Source organism: Rattus norvegicus, chromosome 2 (assembly GCF_021556685.1).
Source record: "Rattus norvegicus strain SHRSP/BbbUtx chromosome 2, alternate assembly SHRSP_T2T, whole genome shotgun sequence".
Lineage (NCBI taxonomy): Eukaryota > Metazoa > Chordata > Mammalia > Rodentia > Muridae > Rattus > Rattus norvegicus.
The window spans coordinates 30,268,206-30,288,904 of NC_141535.1; positions in this window are offsets into that span (position 1 = coordinate 30,268,206).

Here is a 20,699-nt window from a genome sequence, read left to right on the forward strand (position 1 = left end):
CTCCTTTTCCTCTATCTCTTCCTCTTCCTCCTCCACCTTTTAAAAAGATTTATTTTATTCATTTTTGTCTGTGCAGTTGTCTGAGTGTGTGCACACATATGTAAGCAGGTGTGCACACGTGTGCGTTTGTGGAAACCAGAAAAGGGTATTTCTCTGAGCCAGAGTTGTAGGCGTTTGTGGAACACTGGGATGGTTGGTGAGCACTGAGATATGAACTCTGGTTTTCAGCACTGCTAAGCACTCCTAACCACTGAGTCATCTCTCAAGTCCATAGGAGATAATTTTTACTTAAGCCACTGAGACTCTTACAAATAAAAATCACCTGTAACCCTATGGATCAAGAGGCTGAGGCAGGAGGATGGTAACTTCCAACGCAGCATGGGCTATACATCAAGACCCTGTTATAAACAAAGTCAAATCCTTTGCTAAACCTTTATGTCTAATCACACTTTGGAAGTCTATATGCTCCTGAGAAGTGCTACTTCAACTGGTTGGAAAGATGGATTAATTCGTTGCTGCAGGAAACACTGTCTCTCTTACATTGGCAAAGGCCTAGACTAGGTCAACAGAGCTGAATCTGTGTTACAGAGAATTGTCAACATGGGGAGTTCTCAGCTGCAGTGTCTGCTGGGATCATTTAAGGACTTTGAAAACTGTTGATGCCTGCCTTCAGACTCTTGAAGTCTCCTTCAGTCACCATCCAGTCCTTGACTGCCTTGCAGTGTGTATACACTTTTGAGTTTTTTGGTCTGCAGAAGGGTTTTACTGAGCAGGTGTCCCAGAGAAGTAAGGAGATGGAATTTCTCTTCTAGACCTGTAGGTTGATGCGGTTATGCAGGTGAACGCAGACACAAGATAAACTGAGGCTTGTCATTGGACAAGGAAGAAGGGAGGCGGGAACAAAGATTTAGGAGGAAAGGGAGAGGCATAAAGGAGCAGAGGCAACATGGAGGCAGACGTAAACGATCCTCGCCACGAATCTCTGAACAGATACAGGCTGTTACGAATATTTCTTAAGGGATGGATTTCTACAGGCTAATTTATCTTATCTAGGTGGGCAATTTATAACTTTATTAATTGGTTGTGAGTTTGTTGTGTGGATGTGTTGTGGATTGAGAATTTAAACTATTAACATGATTGATAAATTATAGTTTATGGAGTCCTGATTTCATTGGGTAGTTGGCAGTGTGAGCAGAGTCTGAGGCAGGGAGCAGTGATAGGCCAGCCCATGCTGGACTTCTAGAGCCCTGATTTTACTGGGAGGCTGGAACAAGAGAGTTCATAGCTAGCAGTGGCTGGGAGATATACTAACCAGAGATAAATTATGGTTAGTTCCATATGCCCTCCAGTACCGGAATTAACTCTAGGGACCAGCATGGCAAGGTGCCACCTGGGTCTGAGGGTACTTGGGGAAAGCATGGGGCCTCTGAGATGAAAGTACCCCAAAGTGCTATGGGGCCCCATGGGTGCCAGTGCTAGCACGGGATAAAAGGTTCTACTTTTTTTTAAAATATTTACTGCAATACAGACCTACCTCTGGCAGTGACTGCTACTGTCCTGAGTTCATGATTGGAGAACTCACGTTTGTACACATGAATGTGTGTCCAGTGGGCGGTGTTGAGGGGCACCTCTAGAATTTGGAGTCTTCTCTCAGACAGCTGGGGTTGGAGGTTTGTTTTTGTGGTTCTCTGTGGGCTTTGTTTTGTTTTTATCCTTTCTATATGCTACTGAGCTTGGACTGGAGTTTTAGACTCTCTGTGCGTGATCCAATGACTGTGGTGTCCTGACTTAACTATGTTATTAAAGTGTTTTAGTAATGATATTCTATCCTTCTTGTCTCCCTGTTCCAGACCAAGACAGAACTAGAAGTAGGCTTTTTGTTTTGTTTTGTTTGTTCTAAGTTTTGTTTGTTCTAAGCCTGCCTGTCTGCCTGCCTCTTATTTGAGGGGAGGAGAATTCTTTGTTATTACTAACAACATCACCTAGCACAGGGCTGTGTGTTAGCTTTCTGCTGATGTAACAAATATCCGGGACAGCCAACTTAAAAGGAGTCATTATGGTTCCCAATCCCAGATGTCCCGTCCATGGTTACTTGGCTTTCATGTATGGTGTTAGAGAGGGCTTTACTGTATAGTGTAGGCTGGCCTCAAATTTGCTGTCCCTTGCCTCCATATTCCAAATGTTTGGATGACTAGGGTGTGCCTTTGACATGGCTTCAGTGCCTTGGAGCTGTAATAAGACACGTAACACGTGGTGCACTGTTTGGAGAGCTTGTGGACTCTTTAAGGGGTAGAGCCCAGCTGGAAGAAGTGGGTTACTGGGAGGACTCCAATAAGTTATAGGTCAACTTTGCTTCTGGCCTGAAATTTATGCTTCCTGATCTGGTGTCAGTAACCAGGAACCTTAAGCTCCCATTACTTCTGCCTCACAGCACTCCCAATACCATAGTTTCCAACCACCATCTTGCCTTCCACCACTCTGGACTGTTTCAAAGCATGAGGCAAGAGGAATCCTTCTTCTTTCAGTTGCTCATTTTGGGTGTTTTGTCCTATTGAGGTGAAAAGTGGCTGATCCAGCAGCAGGGAAGTAAACAAAGAAGACAGTGAATGAGTGAGGCCCATTGTCCGCTTCAAGGGCAGGAACCAGGGACCACAGGCTAGATACAGACCCTTTAGGACATGGGCATTTGGGAAGGGGCCATTTACTCAAACTACAGCACACTAGATCTGTAGTCTTCACATGCTCAAAGTAGTTGTCATAGTTTGTAGACTTAGATTTTTCTTTCTTTTTACTTTTTCTTTTTTTCTATTTTTCTATTTTTTGGAGCTGGGGACCGAACCCAGGGCCTTGCGCTTGCTAGGCAAGCGCTCTACCACTGAGCCAAATCCCCAGCCCCTTTCTTTCTTTTTTAAATTTTATTTTTCTTAGATATTTTATGTATTTACATTTCAAATGTTATCACCTTTTCTCCCTCTCCCATACCCCTTCCCCCTCGCCCTGCTTCTAAAGGGATGCTCCCACTCCCACCCACCCACTCCCACCTCAATGTCCTTGAATTCCCCTACATTGGGGAAATGAGCCTTCACAGGACCAAGGGCTTCTCCTCCTATTGATGCTGGATGATGCCATCCTTTGTTACATATGTGGCTGGAGTCATGGGTCCCTCCATGTTTACTCATTGGTTGGTGGTTTAGTCCCTGGGAGCTCAGGTAGGGTATAGTTGGCTGATACTGTTGTTCTTCCTATGGTGTTGCAAATCCCTTCAGCTCCTTCAGTCTTTTCTGTAACTCCTCCATTGGGGTCCCCTTGTTCAGTCCAATGGTTAGCTGCAAGCATTCTCATTTGTATCAGAAGGGTTCTGGCAGAGCCTCTCAGAAGACACCCATATCTGGCTCCTATCAGCAAGCACTTTTTGGCATCAGCAATAGTGACTGGGTTTGGTGGCTGCATTTGGGACAGATTCCCAAGTGGGGCAGTCTCTGGATGATCTTTCTTCAGTTCCTACTCCACTCTTTGTCCCTGTATTTTTTTCTCATGAGTAGTTTGTTCTCCCTTCTAAGAAGGAATGAAGCATCCACATTTTGGTCTTCCTTCTTCTTGAGCTTCATATGATCTGTGAATTTTTTCTTAGGTATTCCAAGCTTTTGGGCTAATATCCACTTATCAGTGAATGCATGCCATGTTTGTTCTTTTGTGACTAGATTACCTCACTCAGGATTTTCTAGTTCCATTCATTTGCCTAAGAATTTCATGAAGTCATTGTTTTTAATAGCTGAGTTTTACTCCATTGTGTAGATGTACCACATTTTCTGTATCCATTCCTCTGTGGAAGGACATCTGAGTTCTTTCCAGCTTCTGGCTGGCTTAGATTTTTTCAAAACCTACTTTAATTAGGGCTCTTTAATACTTCAACCTCTCTTCTAGCCCACCGACCAAAAGTAGAGGAGGAAAATGGTTAATAGGACAAGGGGAAACGTGGGCCTGTTTATAAATAGTTCTTTGGGGGCGATTCCAATCTTTGTTGTCAGGATATCAGCAGTCCAGTTCAATAGCATGAGTATAATGGAAGTTCAGTTCAATAGTGTCATCAAACAAGAATCAGCAGGAGCAGCTTGATCCAGAAGAAACCGTGAGGCTCCACTAAGTCAGCAGGAGTCTGCAGAAACAGCAAGAAAGTCATGACACAAGTGAAGATCACTGAAGACTAGCCAAGTGCTGAGATGTACCCATGAAAGAACACCATCAGCGAAGATCAGCAAAATATTTGTAAGGTGAACCAATGCAGGAGCGTCCTTTCACTGTCTGCGATTTATATTCTTTCTAAATACCACATACTATCTCAAGCATGCCTTCCAGCAAAACATCACACCCCCCTTCACAAGACAGCTTCCAGAAAAACACCACGCGTCTGTTCTCAGCAAAACATCATTTCACATGTCTGCTGCAGCAAAATATCCTCTCATAGGAGAGCTTCCAGAAAAAAAAAAAATCACATGACACTACCGAGTCTCCAAAGAAACAAGACATTTCCACTTCAATAGTTAGCTTCAGCTGTCAACTTGATAAAAACTTTAGAGTCACCCCGGAAGGGGGAACATCAGTTGAGGAACTGCCTCGGTCCAATTCACCTGGGAATGTCTGTGAGTCATTTTCTTGATCCCTAATAGATTTAGGAGTGCCCAGTCTACTGTGAGCTGTGTAGGAAAAGGAGCTGAGCAAGCCAGAGGTAGCTACCGATAAGTGGCCTTCATCTGTGGTTTCTGCTTCAGTTCCTGCCTCAGGGTTCCTGCCTTGATTCCTCTCCTAGCACAGTTTAGGGGTTGACTTAACTGGAAAGATGGGGAATGAGGAGATGGATCAGAAAATCTCTGTAGGGAAGTAGACTTGGGTTAAAGCCCTCTGAGAGGAAGAAACGATGGCTGATAGTTTCCACACACCCTGGCCGTAGCTAAAGGCCAACCATTTAGGGGAAGTGTGGTGGTTTGAATATGCTTGACCCATGGAAAGTGACACTATTAGGTGTGGCCTTGTTTGAGGAAGTGAGTCACTGTGGGGGTGGGCTTTGAGGGTCTATGCTTAAGTTCCACCCAGTGCGGAAGTTCAGTCTTCTTCTGGCTGCCTTCAGGTCAAGAAGTAGAACTCTTGGGTCCTTTTCCAGCACCATGGCTTCCTGCATGCTGCCATGCTTCTGCCATGATGATAATGGACTGAACCTCTGAAACTGTAAGCCAGCCCCAAATAAATGCTGTCCTTTGTCCCCGCCAGCGGGGACCCAGTTATTCAGGGTCCCGAAGGGGCTTTCTACCTGTGGGCCAAAATGGGGGTGAAGAGAAGGAGACCAAGCAAAAGTTCTGTTGTCAAGGTCTCGTTTATTGGGGTGAATGTTACAGCTTTTAAGGCTTTCAGGTAGGGGGAGTGTCCTTTGTGAAACACAGAGGAGGGGGAGGTGCGGATACAGGCAGTGATAGCTGGAGGCAAAGAGGTCAGGCAGTGGAGACACTGGGTGTTGATTCAGGAGGTAACAGGTATCTGCTAAGGGAGCTGAGGCATCCCTTGAATGTTATCTTCCTGTGCTGTAAATTCATGGGAGAGGCTTTCATTCAACAATCTTAAGACTTATGGCAGTCATCTTAGGGGTGAATATCTGTGGCCAAACAGCCCAAAGTCACCTAGCCACTTTGAGCCATGCAGTCAAAAAGCGGCTAGGCCCAAATCCAATACGGCTCCGTACAATCCTTTATAAGAGTTGCCTGGGTCATCACAGCAAAGGAAACCCTTACTGAGATAGCAAGGGTTTGTCATTCCTCTGAACTTGACCTGGGGAGGCCTTGCCATTCCCATGCCTCTGAGGTAATGAGGTCCTTGACATGGCCATGCTAGTAATCAGTAATGCACATTAACTCATGACTTTATTTACTCCACACCAATTTGGACTGTAACATGTAAGCCAAATAAACCCTTTTCTCTTCTAGCTGGGTTTTTTTTTTTTCCACAGCAAAAGAAAATGACAGGACAGAAATTCGGTCATGGAGTTGAAGAGAAGGCTGCTTTTCTAGAGGACCTGGATTCAATTCTCAGAACCCACATGGTGGCTCACAATGATGGGTATTAACACAAATCCCAGGGGCTATGACTTCCTCTTCTTGATCTGTAGTCACATATGTGGTGTGTTTGGACATACATGTAGGCAAATAGTCATGCATTTAAAATAAATAAATACATAATATGTTTTAAAAAGAAATTATGATCATACTTCTGGTGCCCACTTCTAGGAGTAGTGCATGAGGCTGGGGATGCAGTTGTATGGTAAAACAGTTGCCTAGCATGAGTAAAAGTATTGTGGGAAAATAGGCCTCTGTGTTAAGTCTGATACATAAAGATGATCTGAAACTCAGAATGCCACTTTCCACAGAAAAGGTGTCCCGTGAATAAAATTCCTTTAACTGCCCCCAACGTTTTGTGGCGAGTTCATTGACAAAGCCACGCTTGCTTTGTTTTTGAGCATGAGTTTGATTATTGGTTGGAGCAAGGAGAATCAGTTACACCATGCATTCACCTGTAGCTTGTCCCCTTTGCACGCTAAGATGTTGAATTCTCTCTCTGCGACCACTTCTCACATCATTTCTTTTACTTCCGGAGGAAGAGTAGACATGCATTCTAAATATTAGAAAGAAAACACGCACCCCAGCCAAGATGTTTGTTCAGGCACTCACCGGACACACACAAGTAGAGAGGTAGCTTTCCTTCTTTGCTAATAACACATCCTTTGTCTTCCTCACTCCAAGCTGCCCAGTGTACACTGGATTTACTTCTAACTGGCTTCTTTGGTTTCTTAGTCCAGACCGGGGACTCCACCCGTATTTGAGTGGAGCCGCCAGCTATACTCAGTGGTTTGGCTGTGAACAGGACGTCTCACACAGTCTTTTGGGAGCCGATTCTATAGAGGTCGAGTGTCTTGGCAAATTGCTCAGTCCTCGGAGCCCATCAAGTCGGACACACGATTGTAGTTTATACACCTGGTTCTGCTGAATTTCTCATAGCAGTCAACCTGGTAAGGCAGCCAACAGATTACCGTTGCAATAGGTGTCAGAGCAGGTATGTGACCAGACAGTGTGCCAGCAGCACATGGGAGAGAAGGTGACCCACTTTCTCAGTGAGAAAATAGCATGCCCAGCACTTCCTCAGCTTGGCTGAGGCACCGCACACAGCCCCCTTTTCTTTAAAAGCAACATGAAGATTTTTTATAAAAGCTCTCTTTGAACTACAAAGGACAAGACAGACAAGTAAATGTACGATTTATTCTTGAATCTATTCTTAGCTGTGGGCTCAGCCAGTGTGGACGGGATTGCACACATTATTTACTGATGGTAGGAAAGCTAGGCAACGACAATGTTCCCTTCCCTTCCCAGCCTTGCTTGGTCTGTGTCTGGGACGTCTTGTTAAATCCAGGAGACAATAAGCCACAAGAACGAGGCAAATGACATTGCTGCTGAAGTGGGGACACCTGCCTGTGCTTACTGTCCTAATTTTTAATCACCTATGTTATTGAGAGCAGAGTATGCTCAAATCCCATAGACAATCTATAACGTCTCTGTACCTGAGAAGCATGATGGCTCTCTTTGGCCCTCACCGCACTCCTGGGAGGAACTACAAGTGAGAACTCTGACTATCATCCCTGCAGAGCAGACATTAAGGAAGACTCTGGAATAGACGATCCAGAGGCAGCTGAGCAGCGCTAAGGAGCTTAGACTCAGACACTCAGAAGTGTTGAATGTCCCGTGGCTAAAGTGTCCGGTGACGTTACAGCACGCACAAGCGTTACACAAACAGGTTGAATGGAGACACCAAGTCAGGTGAGTAAACCTCACGCCAGCTTTATTGAATATAAAAAGCACTTTGATGGCGTGAAGGGGAATGGAAGCACCTTCAAAGGGCTTAGAAGGACTGGATTAGAGCAGCCTGGTCAGAAAACTGGAGCGTCACTCATTGGATGCTGTGGTTTGAGTATAAAATTTCTTTTATAGGCTCATGAAGTTGAACACTTGATCCCTAGCTTGTCGGGCTGAGTGGAGGGTTGTGGAACATTTAGGAGGTAGAGTCTTACTGGAGGAAGTGAGTCACTGAGGGACTGGCCTTGAGATGTGAAAGCTGTGACAATTGGTTTTAAGAGTTAACTTAATACAACCCAGGACCACATGGTAAGAGAGTTTGAACCGAGTCAAGGTCAGGTTGTCTAGTTCTCATATCTGTGGGGGATTGTCGTGATTGTTGATTGACGTAGGAAGACTCAGGCCATCGTAACTGAAACCATTTCCTAGACGAGGCCCTGAAATGCTGTGGTAGTTGGATGGGCTTGTCCCCCCAGAAGCTCAAGTATTTGAATGCTTGGCACCATTTGGTGGCATTGGAGTGGGGGTGGGGGCAGGGCTTGAACTGGTTTGATCCTGCTGGAGGAAGTACGTCGCTGGGGGCAGGTATGGAGAGTTTTTAGTCTTGCCCTATTTCCAGTTCACTCTTTCATCTCTGTGATTGAAGACGTAATCTTTCAGCTTCCTGCCTCTGTCCCCATTTCTGCACCTTGTTGTCACGTGTCACCTGCCACCATAGACTCTTATCCCTCTGGAACCACAAGCCAAGTTAAACTCTTCCTTCCATAAATTTGCTTCTGCTCGTAGTGTCTTATCACAGCAATAGGAAATTAGCTGGCCCGAGTGTGTGAGAGTGAAGAGAGCCAGTTTAGCGTAACAACAAGCAGGCATGCAGCACGGGTACATTCCTTCCCCTCTGCCCTTGACCAGTTGCTGGAGTTTCTGCCTTGACTTCCCTGAAACAATGGCAGGACACTGTAAGCCAAGAGAGCCTTTTCCTCCTGCATGTGACCTGTGATCGTGATATTCTCTTAAAAAAGAAAAAACGAACACAGAATGATGGCCCTTTCTACTTCCTGTCTTCTCATTGCCTCCAGATTTCTCAAGCAACGTGTCCCATGCCGTTGGTACCAGGCCTTCCCTCCATGGTGTGTCCCTTCTTAAACCTGAAGCCAAAACAAGCCATTCCTCCCTCCCTCCAATCCGTTCTTGGTCAGGTATGGTCTTGCTTTTGGATTCCCTTCTACGGTTCCTTGGCTCAACCAATACGCTCTCTCACATAGACCCCGAGCATACACATTTGCAGAAATGTACTTGCCCATTCAGATGTGTGCTCACACACCCCTCGGCAACACCCAGGCTTTGCGGATCGTTTCCAGTCCAAGGAAAATTGTTATCTATGATATTATGAATAAAACTCTACATTATCTAAAATTTTCAATGGCCCAAAATGGCTGTAATCAATCCAGCTTATTATCTTCTTTGGCATTAAATAACTCTCCAAGAGAGTTAGAGAGCCATGTGGACCTTCTGCTGTGATGGCCAGGTTTTGCAGAGGCGCATTACTCTCTGGGCGTGCGCGTGCACTGGCTTCTGATGGCCGCATCACACACAATCAGCAGTTACTTCCCTTGAGATGCACTCAAGGGAAGGGTGGATAATTTGGGCAGAAAACTGCTTTGTGCTCTGAAGCGGTGCAGGACCACTTATTTTATGCAAGTTCTTGCAAAAACAGTTACATAAGGTATTATTTTGAGTCTTGGCTGATGTCAGCATCTAGCAGAAACATGTTCTTACACTGAAGGAGAGGCTCTTAGGGGAAAGGGACCCTAAAGTATTTAGCTCAGAGGTTCTCACTCTTTGGGGGTCACATACAGATATCCTCCTGCATATCGGGTATTTACATTGTGATTCATAACAGTAGCAAAACTACAGTTATGAAGTAGCAACAAAAACAATTTTATGGTTGGGGGCGTCAGAACGTGAAGAACTGTATTATGTGTCTCTGGTCCTGTGGTTCCTGATGCCCTATAAAAGCTGGTTCCTTTGTTATTGTTGCAAAGCTTTTGTAATTTCTCCCTTTATTACTCTAAACTGGTATATAAATTTTTTTACAAGTATACATGCATACATACATACATACATACATACTACATACATACATCATAACTATTTTATCTGTGTCACACATTAGGATCTTCAGAGCCAAAAACATGAGATGGTATTAGGGGATGTGCTTTCAGGACCAACAGCTTACAGGAGAGAAAAAGACACAGGGGCGGGCAGGAGAGAGCAGGTTATGCTGCCACATCCTACAGGTGACTCAGCTGATCTCATTGGTTGACCCAGAGGTCTAGAGATGAGTGATCTTGTAGAGTCTTGTATAATCGGAGCTTTACGGTCCTCCAGGGAGATGTCAGTGGATGACGACTACTCCTTGGGCAGAGATGGGGGCAAGACCTTGGACAAGCATGGCTCTCGAGACAGGAGCCATTTTGGAGAAGGTGGCTCACACTGTCTGAGGTAGGCACTCTCAGCGTCTGGAAAAGTAGGGATCTGTGTGATACATGAGAGAAAACTGAAAGAGAAAGGAAAGGCAAAAGGGAAGAGATTTTCACTAAAAGCACGTGTGCTTTTGACATGACTAAGCTAGCTCTGTGAAGTCTTGCGCCACAACTATTTATAATGAATTTGTTTGGGCGCACAAGAAGCAAGACCCCGCCACTGAATGCTGCTAACACTCTATTTGACATTTTCAAGCAAGGGCTAGGTAAATACATTTCTGTCAGCGCACGACGGGACCGTTCCTTTCATGCAGGCAGAGGTTCATCAGTGGCCATGGTGGTGATTCTTGACATAATGACTAACAATGTGAGGACTGTGGTCCATTCTTGCTAAAATTCCAAAGCGAAGTACTTACACCCAGCGTTTACAAACGGGTGCGTGTGTCTCAACATCCACAGTCGTGGAAAGGTACTTTGTGTGGCAAGCAGGGGTGAGGCTTTAAACCCAGATCCATATATTCTCTTTTCTGCAGGCATGATTGCCTGGGCAGTGTATGAGGAAGTTCTGACGTGGGGACTTAATTTTACTGGGCGTTTACTGTTTCTGGCTCTACCCCTTAGCTTCTAATAGCGCCTCCCAACCTGAACGGCATTCAAAAATAACTCCCACAGACCTCCCCCTCTCCCTCCCCCTCTTTCCCTTTCCCCTCCCCCTCCTTCCCCTCCCCCTTCCCCTCCTTCCCCTCCCCCTCCCCCTCCTTCCCCTCCCCCTTCCCCTCCTTCCCCTCCCCCTCCCCCTCCTTCCCCTCCCCCTTCCCCTCCTTCCCCTCCCCCTCCCCCTCCTTCCCCTCCCCCTTCCCCTCCTTCCCCTCCCCCTCCCCCTCTCCCCAGGGCCGATTTCCCTTCCATCTGAGACCTGAGCTAAACAGCTTTCCTCTTCTACTTAAACCATCTTTGAAACAAAATTACTTTCGCCAGATTTTTTTGAAGCAGTTGGTGTGGTAACTTCTAGAAGGTCATGGTTTCAACAGAGTATTGAGACCGCAAGGAGCCCGTGAGGCTGCATGGCTGGGAACGAAGCATCCTCTGGGACCCACAGCCTTGAGTGTGGGCCTGCCTGATTGGCTTTCCTTCCCATAAGGCCTGGGGATGTAGCTCTCCAGTGTTTGGCCTCGTTCAGTCCACAAAGGGCTCTCCCGATGACTAAGTAGCTTTAGGTTTGGATTGCATGTTGCTTGCTCTTTGCTTCGTGTTGCGGCAAAGCTTATTCAGCGCCTATGTTCTAAGTTCTGAGCAATTTGCATTCAGAAGAGCTGATGCTAAAAGGCTGGGCCCGTTTGTCTATACACCTGAATAACACACGTCCGGAGAGACGGAAGGCTTCAGGGAGAAATGAGCCTATGAGACATGCTTAGACATAAGCAGGGGAAGTGGTGAGTTTCTCGTGAGCCACATAGGGGGCACAGGGTGTGTGTCTTCCTTATTTCCCCAAACACAAGGAAATTAACCACGAGCACGGAATGGTGAGGAGCGTCAAGTCCAAGGGACTGGAGTCAGAGAAGGGGAGAGATTGATTGCCAAGCAGATTTGAAATACAAGGCAGCATCACCAATTTGAAACTTAGCCCAAAACCAAAAACCAAATAACACAAACCCTCGCTTTTCTAATACAAATGACTTCACGTTGAATATTTTATGCTAATTCATAGCTTACACTCTGATCTTAGAACTCTGGTGTAGGCAAATTGTCTGCATTAGGAGTTGGCGGGACTTCAGGGATGGCTGCTCCAGGCCTGGAGTAATTTGAATTCCCAAGAGTCAATGCGAAAGAGATGGGAGTGCTTTGTTTGCACACCTGAATCCCAGACAGACCTCTGTTAGTCTCTGTGTGGGGGAGATGGGGGTGTGGGGGTATGGGGGTGTCCCATTTCCGCTCATCTCCCAGTACGGGGCCAACGTTTCTTTTTGTTTTGCTCTAGTCCCTCCTATAGACTGTTATGAACAGCCTGCATAGCTTTTCATGTTTTCGCTGATGATTTTTCCTAATGCCCGTGGTTTCTTCTGGTGATTAGAGCGAGAGGTTATTGATCCTCTGAAGACAATAGCTTGCTGTGCCTGAGAAGCCCAAGAGTGTTTTTGCAAATGAATAATCAATCCCATTGCTGGGTCTACGTTCAAGGACAAGCATCTTAGGAATTTAGAAGCAGGTGTATCGACAAGGCATATTTAAGTCAGAAAGGGACACATTGTAATAATGTCCTCATTTGTAATATTACTTTTGCACATACTTTTGCAGATTTTTCCTATCCACGTTTCCACACAGTGCTCAGAGGTGGGTGAGCCTGGACAGATTGAAAACAAAAGAAAACAAATAGCTCACTCCCCCTTCCCCCCCACGAGCACGCGCGCGCACACATACACACACACACACACACACACCACACACACATACATATCGACTTCAAAACTAAAACCAGTTTAATTTTTATGCTATTCAATTTTTTTCCAAATCTCTGAAAAAATAAAACCAAACTCAAAGTATTTGAGCTATGATCAAGGTCTCAAAGTGGATTTCTCGGACTCGTCTTGGGGGATCAGGGCTTTCATTTTGGGGTGCAGATCATACTTTCAGGGACAGACATAGGCAGGTGACCCTGGTTTTTCAGATGCTCTATGAGCTCGGTCCTGTAATCAGCACCTCCAGATCCAACCAAGGGGTTGAACTATTTAGGAAAAAACGTCTTCGCCTGTACTCTTGCATGTATAGCCTTCTTCCTCGCCATTATTCCCTAAAGAACGCATTACAGCAGCTACTAACTCGGCATGTCATAAGCTTTCTATTACAGTAGCAAAGTCCTGAAACCATCACCTCAAGAATGGAAAGAGGAGCAGGGTATGACGCCCAATGGCAGAGCACTTGCCAAAACCAAGGGAAGCTTGGGTTTGATCTCCTCAGCCCAGGAACGAGAGAACGAAGAGGAGAGCCCAGAAGGAAGGTTGATCCTTGGAAGTGAAGTTTTCTCTTCACCGTTCATCATGGTGGGAACCTGTGGGGAAAACCCTCACAGTAGCTGGGAAGCAAAGAGCTATGAGACCGCTTGGAGGTTCCAAGCCTTCAAAGGAACACCTGCAATTATGTAACTTCTTACAACTAAAGTCCACTTGCTAAAGGCTACGATCAGGCAGCAAACACACACACACACACACACACACACACACACACACACACACACACACACACATACACCGCAGGTCCTGAGGCTGGAGACAAACACTTTTAACCTGTGGAACTTGAGAGGGTATTTTAGGTCCAAGTAATACACATATACATTATACTATGTATATCAGATCTTTACATTTGTGTGTGTGTGTGTGTGTGTGTGTGTGTGTGTGTGTGTAGGTGTGTGTGCGCGCTCACATTGGTGTGTAGGTCAAAGGATAGCTTGTGGGATTTGAGTCTCTCAATTCCAGCATGAGAGTTTTGGGGACTGAACTTGGGCCATCAGGCTTGGTGGCAGGTACCTTTTCCCTAAGCTATCTTGCCGATCTGTATGAGGTTAAGTGATTCGGAGGTGCTGTCCTATGCTGTACACGGTCTCCAGGCGGCTCCATTGCCTGTCTGCACATGGGCTTGAGCATCTGAGGGGTTGTATCCTTGCGGTTTCCAGGAGACAGTTTTCTGAGGATATCAAAAGGCAATTGAACTTTTCCCAAACTGTCCTCTGAACAGACGGTTTTAGATCTGTGAACGTAAGGTTTTGAGAACATGGGCAAATGCAGACACATCCCTCACATCATGGTAATTCTCTGGGCCTTGAAAGAAGGAAAAATCACCACTGAAGCCTCCCAGAGTAGTTCAACTCAGGTGACTAAAACCATTCTAAACCTGGGTAAGATAAATGAATGAAGATGACTCAGAAACTAATTCTGAAAGCAATAGCAGACGAGGACCCAAAAATGCTTTCAGTAAAGTCAGAACACAAGTGTTTGAGTACTTAAAAAAAGAAGATAAATATTTGCCTTTATTTTTTAATGTTCTAGGGCCAGAGAGACAAACTCAGCACTTAAGAGCCCTGATGCTTTCCCACAGGATCCAGTTCACCTTCTACCCCTATATGACAGCTCGCAACTGTCCGCAACTCCCTTTCCAGGGACCGATGGTTTCTCTGGGCCTCTGAGAGTACGTGGTGTGCGAACACATTTGCAAGCGAACACACAGACACAGCCATGGAAAGAAAGAAATCTTTTTAAAAAGTAAAACGTTCCCATCACTTATTATATTAATTGTACATTAATTTCTTAAATGTTTGTGTCTCTGTGGGCAGCATTTGAACCCTCTATGAGAATTCGAAATCTACAACTAGACCAAATGTTTCTAATGAACTGGTGACTACATAAAATTAATCATTTTATCTTTTGTCTTTATTTCTGTTTATACATTGTGGGATGTGTGTATGTGTGTGTGTGTGTGTGTGTGTGTGTGTGCATGTGTGTGTGTGTGTGTGTGTGCATGTGTGTTCTCATATATAAACATACACGTGTTCATGTATTTAAACTTAAACAGGCATCTGGATATAGCTTCAAAGGCCTTTAATGTCAGAAAGTAGAGGTAGATGGAGCTCTGAATTTGATTCCAGTGTGTTTTACACAGTAAGTTCCAGGCCATCCAGTCTAAATAATAATAATAATAATAATAATAATAATAATAATAACAACAACAACAACAACAACAACAACAACAACAATTTATCTTATAGAATCTATCTGTAAGGAATATCTAATAGGAATTGAATTATTTTGAAATAAAAATGGATTGTGTTGTGTCTCATTTAAGACTATCTCAAATGAAAGTTACATTATTGATATTAAGATCGCAGATCAGAATTGACATAGGATGAGTGATTCTGTATGTAAAGATTTAAGACAAAATTTAAAAAAAAACCTTTTTTTGAGGCAGGGTCTTACTATGTTGTCTGGGTTGACCTAGAGCTCACTATGTAGACCAGGCTGTCCTTGGCTTCCCGGAAATTTGTTTCCTTCTGCCTCCTGAGTGCTGGGGTTACAGCAAAGAGAATTGTAAAAGTCTAAAAGATGGCTAACTAAGCATGGGAAAGGACATGTTCATCAAAGAGGAAATAAAAATACTGCATACAGGAAAATGATCCACATCACGGAATGTAAATTAGGACAAGACAACGTCTTTCTCTCCCCCTTTTGCCTAACAAATTAAGACGGGCTGAGAACATGCAATACCACGCCCGACAAGGGTGTGACTGCATGGGGCGTTTGTACATTGTCATGGGAACATGAGTGATGTCTGTCGTAAGCCTCAGAAATCTCTAAAAGTGTTATAATTTAGCCCAGTTGTGCAGCTTCCAGGATCTCTCCTGTAGAACTCATGTCAGCCACTGAAGACACTTCTGTGTGAAAGGGAGACTACAGGGAGCCTTCTACGTCCCACGGAACAGTGAGGTGGACAGTGGTCCCTTGGTGGAGCACTGTGCCCTGGTTCACTTACACATGTCACCGGGGAGAGAACGAGATGACAGCAAATGGAGGGAAATTAGCATTCGGAATTGTATGTAGAATGAGTCACTTATATTAAAAAGAAAATAGGCTGGGTGTGGTGGCCCACATCTTTAATCCCAACACTTGTGGGGCAGAGGCAGTTCAGTCTTTTTTGAGTTCAAGGCCAGCCAGGTTATATAGTGGACACTGCCAATTAAAAAAAAAGAAAGAAAGAGGGGCTGGGGATTTAGCTCAGTGGTAGAGCGCTTACCTAGGAAGCGCAAGGCCCTGGGTTCGGTCCCCAGCTCCGAAAAAAAGAACCAAAAAAAAAAAAAAAAAAAAAAAAAAAGAAAGAAAGAAAGAAAAGAAAAGAGAGAGGGAAGAAAAAGCAAGACTCTGGTGACTAGAGATAAAGTCTGAAAAGTAATACTGCCAAATGGAAACTACAATTTTATTCTTCTTCTGTTTTTTAAAATTTTATTTAGAAAAAACAAATCCTACTTTCAAAAGCATGCTATAATGTGTATCTTGACCGTCCCCTAAAGGTCCATGTGGGATGGCACTGGTCCCCAGGATAACATACTAAGGCCTGAAAGGACTTTTGAGAGGTGGGGACTAGGGAAGGAGTCAGGTCTTGGGGGATGTGTTGATTTTCTTTCCCGTTTCCATGATCAGACAAGAGGGACAACATAAACTAACTTTGACTCCTGTGCTCATAAGTTTAGGTGCATCATGACAGGAAGGCATGGCTGAGCTCACGGGGTAGGCCAATGTGACAGGGTCATTTTACTTCATTACTTCATTGTATGTTAGGAAGGAGAGAAGCCAGGCGAAGGCTAGTCTAGTCTCAAAGGTCGCACAGAGATATCATCTGGCTTGGAAGGGGGCACACCAAACTTAAATCAAAATAGGGGTCTTCTCTTGAAGGAGAGAGTGGGACCTCTACTCCTGCTCTTTCTCATTTTGTTTCTTCTTCATGAAGTAGATGGTTTTACTCCATCCTGAGATATTTCAAACCCCTGCCAGACACCGACAGCAAGGGCCTGCGTGACTGGGGCTGGAAACTCTGACACTGTGTATCAGAACAAGCCCTCTCTCTTTACCTGTTAATGACCTTGGGTATTAGAGTGGTAGAAAGCAGACAGATACAAATTATAAAACTTGTGCTATCACAAATAACACATCAGGACACAGGCTATAGGATAAATGTGAACAACAGGGACCCTGTTCTGGGGAAAGATTTAAAAAAAAAACCACTAAAGCAAATGGGTGAATTTTCCAGAACGTTTAGATACTGACATACTCAAAGCTGAGTCATTAGGGAAGCTAGATGCTTAGATCTCCCCAGACTGGGGGCCAGGGACTGCAAATCCTAATTTTTAGGGACTCATAATGCCTGGCTACAGTGATCAGTGACAACAGAAGTTGTTAGCGAGTTCTTAGCTGAAGTGAGCAAGCTTGGCAGGTGAGTTTCAAGGTTTGGAGAGAGAAGGGCATTTCATTACAAGACACCGGGGAAACCCTGGAGAAAGATTAGATCCGCCCTTCTCCTGTCTCCTACTCACCTTCCAGGTTCCTTCAAGATGCTGTCCTTGACTTTTGTTCGACCTATCACCCTGTGCCACAGTTGGTAGCACGCACTTATTCCCACCCACAATCCCATCTTGTCCGGTTAGATTCTAAGTCCCACGAGAGCGGAGGGATTGTCTAGCTTATTTCACGCCATTTTGCCAGTACCAAGACCAGAAAGAGGCCTGGTGTGAGCTGGGTGCCGAATAAATATGTGTTTAATGGATGAATTTTCCGGTGTGATCTATTGTTTGGGGGGAATAAAACTACTAAACACTTTATTATTCTTTTCCTTTAAATTTTTCATTCCAGTTTCACAGGCACGTACGTATGCACGCATGCACGCACGCACGCACGCGGTACGCACGTACTTACGCGAACCCTGCAAGTACAGATGCACGTTTTCTGATTTCTTTAGCACTAAGTTCAAGAAGATTGTATTTGGCCTGAGTGATGAAAACACGCTTCGCTTTAGGCAGACATTTGAAACCCCCAACTAAGTACCTTTTAAAGGCCCTTAGAAAACCAAATGCATGCAAATAAGGGTTTCCTGTAAACACAGGTTAGCACAGGTTAAGAAATGACTGCAAAGTCGGTCCGAATTCTGGAGGAGCTCTCTCCCTCCCCATGGCTCTGGTTTCCTGAGGTTCCCAATCAATGCCTCCACTTAGCATATCTGTCATTCTGCAATCCCCACTTCCTTGCCTTTTGTAAACTCAAAATTCTTGGAATTCAACTTAGAGGCACAAAACACCCTGTAATTCTTTATACTTAATGACTGTTGAGCTAGTGGCTTCGGAGCTGACCTTAGTGCAAACTGGTAGAGATTTTAATCTTTCAAATGAGGTTGCACCTGCTCTCTGAGGAAGCAAAGGGAATTTATAGGATGATTAGCTCATGGCATAGTTAGAACTTCCGGTCCTTGTAAGGAAGATTCTTAAGGTACTGTCTGTCGTATGTCTGTCTGTCTGTCTGTCTGTCTGCCTGCCTGCCTGTCTCTGTCTGCCTGCCTGCCTATCTATCTATCTTTATTGGGAACTGCTCATGAAAATGACTGTACACTGTTTGAATGAAGAAAATGGGAGGGAATCTTTTCAGAAGCTGAGGTAGTCCTTCTTCAGAGCCTTGAGTGGCAGAGGGATAAAACATTGTTCTTCCAAATATAACAAGGCGGACAAATGAAAATTTAAAAGAGAGATTTAAGATGGAAAAAAAGGAAGAACATAAAAGAGATAAGAAGAGAAGAAACAGCCAAATGTATGCCTACCCTTTTATGGAACTTTGCAGGAATAGGATTTTGAGGTGCTCTGTCTCCCCCAAATAAAAGCTTATGCCCTGTTGGCAGAGGAACACACACACACACAGCTTTCCAACTCCATGTTTGGTGCCCACAGCCTTATAACAGATCCACCTTGATGTTTCTTATGACGTCATGCAAAATCCCTGGAAGACCCTTCTGCGGGCCACTTCCCTAAACCTCTGTTTAGTGGAGAGGTGGGGAGAAAGGAGGGAGAGAAAGGAGAGGAGAGAGATCCGGAGGAGGCACCCCTCGACACATACCCCTGCTCCCCCTCTCAGGCAGGTCCTACCTGCAGCCTGTGGCTCCCATGGACAACAGAATAGTCCTGAATGAGGCTCCAAATGCAAAGTCATAAACTTATTTAAAACACTATGAGAATTTTTTGTTGCTTTTTTTTTGTAAGTCAGTTGCAAAATTCCCAAGGGTGAACTTTGTAGGTAGCTATGCTGTGCTACAATGTTAAAAGGCTGGACACATCAGTAGCACCTACTGCTAGACCAAGGACAGAAAGAGAAGATATTTACTAAGGGTGATTTTCTTCTTCTCTAAAGCAGCAGAGAAACCAGTAGTGCCGTATGGAGGGATGGAGTGTTTCTGTCCCTACTGAATCACTTGTCTCTGGAAGACCTGGCTTTTGCAGGGTTTGACCTACAATAAAAGAGTAAATGGCTGGGTGCAGGATGCAGTCAGGAAAGATGGGTGGCCAGTGTCCTCAGGAACTGGAGAAGCACAATACTGAGGGCTGTGCTCGGAGGCTCAGCAAGTGCACAGATGTTGGCAGGTGAGGGCTTTGAGCAAGTTTGGAGTGAGTTCTTTTCCAGACAGAGAAAAAGAAGTCGTTGAAATTGGTGGGTTTTCACCTTTGCAGTCTTATTGAGAGTTCATAAATCAGGTTGGAAAAGTGGTGCAGAGGGTAAAAGCGTTTGTGTTTGTGAATGCCAGAACCCAACATGTCAAAGGTGAGAACTGACCCCCAAAGGTTGTCTCACGGGGCTGTTTCCATTCTTTCGTGCGTTCCGTGAGACCTATCCTGCAGCTGAGTTTTGGTTCTGCAGAACTCAGTGCCAGATGAAGCTCTCTCTGGCTGTGCTTCTCTGGGCCTCACCAAAGGCAAAGGCAATGCAAATGATTAATCTCAAGACAGTTTTCTAAAAGCAAAACAATCCAGCAGTGTTTTTGTTTGCTTCATTGTTTATTTTATACTTATGGGCATTTTGTCATCATGTCTGTATATTCCCACCATGCGTGTGCCCGGTGCTCTTGGAGGACAGAAGAGGGCATTGGATCCCCTGGGACTGGAGTTGCAGATGGCTGTGAGCCACCACATGGGTGCTCAGAGGTGAGCATGGGTCCTCTGGAAGAGCGGCCATTGCGCTTAACCACTGAGCCATCCATCTTTCGAGTCCTGGGTGCTTAGACAGAAGAGAACACCGCTGAAAGACAGTTCCAAGACCATGATGTCACAGTCCTTCTGAGATTCCCTGACTGCAACATGTTCCTTGGTATTAGTGTGTGCCTCATGACTTTCATTGATGATGGGAACTGGGGACAGGAAATGGCGAGGTGGAGCTGGTCTTAGATTGGAAATGATGGAGGTCGCATGGCATCTCCAGAAGCAGAATTGTTCCTTTAATCAGGACAACTGAGGGGCTGCAGTCTCTGCACAGGCATAGAGACTGTGCATATGGGGTACACAAGACTTGGAGAGATTTATAGGACTTTAAAGGAGACTTTTCCGATGGAAGATACCATCTGCGCAGTTCTCCAGCAGTCTCCAAGGGGAAGGCACCACTCAAAGACACTTGTTGATTCTTTTATCTGAAGCACTCCTGAACTTAACAGCCCACAGGCATTATCATCAGTTTTCCTGTCCTGAGTTTCTTAGTCCACCCGAGGCAGTTAGGTTATTAACCCTTTCATCGGGGACTGCAGAGCCACAGTTCTGGGCAAC